Source organism: Lemur catta, chromosome 7 (assembly GCF_020740605.2).
Source record: "Lemur catta isolate mLemCat1 chromosome 7, mLemCat1.pri, whole genome shotgun sequence".
Classification (NCBI taxonomy): domain Eukaryota; kingdom Metazoa; phylum Chordata; class Mammalia; order Primates; family Lemuridae; genus Lemur; species Lemur catta.
The window spans coordinates 80241177-80246101 of NC_059134.1; the positions used below are offsets into that span (position 1 = coordinate 80241177).

The 4925-nt window shown below is 35.5% G+C and overlaps 1 non-coding gene across 1 annotated transcript; it reads right to left on the reverse strand.

Moving 5' to 3' along the window:
* Positions 1 to 3648: 3648 nt before the first annotated feature.
* Positions 3649 to 3731, reverse strand: LOC123643145. Its single transcript, XR_006736702.1, has one exon. It is a non-coding gene; the product is annotated as a small nucleolar RNA SNORA17 (small nucleolar RNA).
* Positions 3732 to 4925: the final 1194 nt, after the last annotated feature.

Below are 4925 nucleotides of genomic sequence, written 5' to 3' on the forward strand. Positions count from 1 at the left end.
AAAGAGTCTCAAGATACAGACTCTCTGTGTGTATGTGAGATCAGTCATCTGTGTGTGTGTGTATGTGTATGTGTGTGTGTGTGTGTGTGTGTGTGTGTAAAACCCTGGAGATAGCTGTGTATATATGTTATAGTGGACATAAGTGTGAGTGTATAACATGAGACATGTATGTGCAATATACATTTCTAAAAATTTATGGATATATAGGAAATATGTATACATGATTGAGTATATGTCATGTACATGTTATTATATGTATGAACTCTGAAGATTCATGTGTGTATATCCAGCACTAAAGAAATATGCATGTACGTGTGGACAGCATAGTAGTTGTATGTGTATATACAACACTAGAAATGTAGCTGTGTGTATATAAAACTGTATTGTATGTATTCAATATTTGAGATTTGTGTGTGTGTGTCTATTTTTAGAGTTAGACTATGCTGATCCTGGCGATGTGTTTGTATGTCTTTTGAGTAGACTACTGGAGATCTATCTATGTGTGATTGCCAGAGATGTGTTTATTTACAGCATGCAAACATATACAGAGCTGTGTATATATAAATATATATACAAGTAACTGAAGTTTCATCCATTTGTCAAATATTTCATATATATTATGTGTCCAACTTGAGACTTCAGTTATATGTATGTGTGTGTATATATGTATATTGTACTGCCATACTACCATGCATTTATGTGTGCATTTTCACAACATTCAAAAATTCTACGTGGATGTGTGCAAATGGTTTGTGTATATTTTATATATAATTTACATATGTTGTAAATTATATATAATGTATATATTCAGTAGACAGTAATATATACTATATATATAATGAAAATAGATTATATAAGATATACTAAAATGTAGGTATGGATATACCCCTTCTTATACAGGAGTATACATAAAACATTTGAGATAAATATGTAAGTCCTACATGTTAACCCTGTGAATAGTATCCATATGAATTTATATTTATATGCAATGTTGGAAGCATGTGGTATACACAATACTGAAAATACGTGTGACCATGTTTATAATATTAGAGATACATGTATAAATATTTGCCACACAGAAAGTGTGCACAACACTACAGATATGTTCTCTTTGCCTGAAATATTTTTTTAGGCAAAGACAATAAATTTTCCTTTCAAGGAAGGTAGAGAACTATTTTTTAATTGTGTAAAATATACATAACAAAATTTACCATTTTAAGCATTTTAAGTGTACAGTTTAGTAGCATTAAGTACATTTATATTGTTTTACAGTCATTACCATCATATATCTCCAGAACTTTTTCATTTTGCAAAACTGAAACACTTTACCAATTAAACAATAACTCCTCATTCCTCCCTACTCTCAGCCCATGCCACAAATCCACTTTATGTCTTTATAGTTTTAACTATTCTAAGTATCTCATATGAGTGGATTTATACAGTATTTTGTTTTTGTGACTGGCTTATTTCACTTAGCATAATGTCTTCCAGGTTTACACATTTTGTAGTATGTGCCAGAATTTCTTTCCTTTTTAAGGCTGTATACTATTCCATTGTGTATATATATACCACATTTTGTTTATCTATTTATCTGTACATGTACACTTGGGTTGCTACAACATTTTGGCTATCAACTTTTGGCTATTGTGAGTAATGTTCCTTCAAACATGGATATACAAACATCTATTAATGTCCCTACTTTCAAGTATTTTGGTTATATGCCTATAAGTTGAATTGCTAGAGCACATGGTAATTCTATTTTTAACTTTTTGAGGAACCATCATATTGTTTTGCATAGAGGCTGCACCATTTTGTAAGTAACATTTGTATGTATATATGTGTTCACTATATAAGACACATCCGTAACTATGCATTTATGTTTTCATTTTTATAATTGTAGATATAAATGTGATTATAAAACACTGGCTATATGAGTGTATATATAATACTGAAGCTAGATTTCTAAATACAGGTTAAGTATTTCTAATTCAAAATGCTTGGGACTAGAAGTATTTCTGTTTCGAATTTTTTTTGGTTAGATTTTGGAGTGTTTGCATGTACATAATGAGATATCTTGGGGATGAAACCTAAGTCTAAACGTGAAGTTTCTTTATGCTTTATATAACCTTATATACATGGCCTGAAGGTAATTCTGCATATTATTTTTCATAATTTTGTTCATGAAACAAAGTTTTAACTGTACTTTGACTGCAACTCATGACATAAGGTGTAGGTGTGGAAATTTCCACTTGTGGTGTGATGTCGGTACTCAAAAAATTTTGGATTTTGGATCATTTTGGATTTTGGTTTAGGATTTTGGGAGGGATGCTCAACTTGCATGTACCATAAGGTGTGTGTGTGTCTAAGAATGCTGATTTATATTCAGTGTTCTTCTCTCATCAGTAATCAAATTTTATATTAATGACCTTTTGCTATATAATAAAAACTACCCCAGACATAGTAATTATAATAATAGGAATAAATTATTTTGTTCATAAACCTGAAATTTTGCCAGTGCTTGGCAGGCACAGCTGGGTTGGAACTCACTCTCGTGGCTGGTCAGTTTTGCTGGCTGTCATCTGAGGACTCCAGCAGGGCTGCAGGCCTCTCCAGGGCTGGACTGGACTTTCTTACCACAAGTGAACCTGGTAGAGACTGTATTGATTTTTACGATCTAGCTCTGGCAGTCACATGGTGTCCTTTTGGCCACTCAGGAGGGAATGAAGACCTTATCTCTGGATGGGAGAAGCATCCAGGCCACAATGTAAAAAGAGTACATATTTTGTGGCCATATTTTAGAAACGACAGTCTGTCACAGATACATGTTATTATTTCTAACATGTTTGAACAACACATTTTTTACTTGATTTCATTGGCAACAAATATTTATTGAATGCCTACTATGCGCCAGTACTTGGAATTCAACAGTAAAACACACCCCCCCACACACACACACTAACACACACACACATAGAAAATCCTTAACCCTGTGAAGCTTATATTCTAGTGAATAAAATCAGTGAAAAAATAAATACGTGTCATATCAGATGATAACAAGAGTTAGGGAAAATGGAAAAGCAATACAATGGGGAAAGGAAATAGTGGGTTGTTGGAGAATTACTATTTTATATGGGATGATCTGGGAAATAATCTCCAATAAGGTGACTTTGAGCAGACATCCAAGGGAGGGTGAGAGGATGCACCTTGAGGAAAAAGGCATCTGGAGGTGGTGATTCTAGGCAGAGACATAGATAAAGGCCTTCAATGTGAAGCGAAGTAAATTTGCCAAAACGAGGCCAGTAAGCCTGGAGTATCAGAGAGACAGTGATAGGAAATGAAATCATAAGGTTGTGGGTGCCAGATCACGTTAAAATAATGAGATGATATAGTTCTTCCTGTTGCGAAAAAGAAAAAGAAAAATTCCAAAGGTAGCGTACCACTGACAACATAATTCTTTTTAGCTGCATCGACTTTGTTTCAATCACATCCTTTCCACAAATGTTGAATATCAAAGAACAAGCCTTCCTGGGATCAGTTAGTGGGCATCAGCTGTCATCTGAATTGGTAGGAAGTTGGCCAACCAATTGAAATTGCTTCTAGCCTTGGAGATGAAAATTCAGGTCTCCAAAGGCCATGAAACATCCCTTCTGTCTGCATCTGTTCTCTCTGCCTGCTTCATGCCACATCTGTGCGCATAAAACACACACATATGCACTGACCTGAGAGGCAGAGGTAATAATGGGGTTTGCATTTAGATGTTCAGGTTTGTAAGCATAAAGGAGACTCACTGAAAATTTTGAAGGTTGGTTTGATGGTTCTGTGAATTTCTTTACTCTCCCACTCCCTGATAAAACTGGTTAAATCCTTCACCCTATCATCATTAACACAGGAATTAATAAATGGAGAACAGCTGCAACCAAACCAGCCGAATACTCAGCACACTCTGATTAAGTCACTCGAGGAGTTGCTTTAGTGGGTAGTTGTTTTCAGACTTTACTACAGACCATCAGCACCTAGGGAGCTTTGCCCCACCCCACCTGACCCCCAAAAGCTGTGGATTTTGGCGGCCGGGGCACAGATTTTTTTTTTTTTTTTTGGCTCCCCTGGTGATTCTAATATGCAATCATAGATGAAAACCACCACAATTGCTGTCAAGCTTTGGCTTCCTAAATGGGTACAGGGCACTCAGATTTTATATTGCCTTAAACAACATCAACCAAAATAAATTAATATGCCTGAAGATTGAAACCTATTAAAGTTACCATTCCCAAATTGTTTCTTTAAAGAACCATTATTGGTATGTGCTAAGTTTACAAATATCACTGGTAACGTTTACAGCGTTTCTTGGCCTATCCATTACCTCACCCTTTCCTCTCCAATTTTGCTGCTCAACTTTGAGACAGCAAGAAACATCATTCTTTTAAGAATACCTTCTGAATAAGCTTCCTCCCTTGCAAAGCCTCTAAGGCTGTATTTTCATGCTTTAGCATAAAGATACACGTATCTTGATAAATTTTAAAAAGCGTCTTCTGTCACTTTGCTTTGCACTTTTTCTTTCCCTACCTTTCCATTGGTATGGTAGTTAACTTGTCGATTCTAACAAATGAGAGGAAAATAGTGATTAATTTGGACAGTCACATGCTAAAATTACCTCGAATAGTTTGTGGACAGGGTATCCAGTATTAGAGAAGAAGAGCCATAATGAAAGTATTTCCTCCATAGGATTTCATGTAATCATCTCTGGTTACTTCTGTTTTCTGACTCCCAACAATAAGTCATGGAAACTTCCTGTGAAGAACCACCTGCACCATATTGAATCAGGATATTAGCTGGTACCCTTCCTCACGCATATGTCTAGGGTAATGCCCCGTTGGAACTTACACTGTACAGAACCAACACTGACTGCCCTTCCATCTAACCCCAAA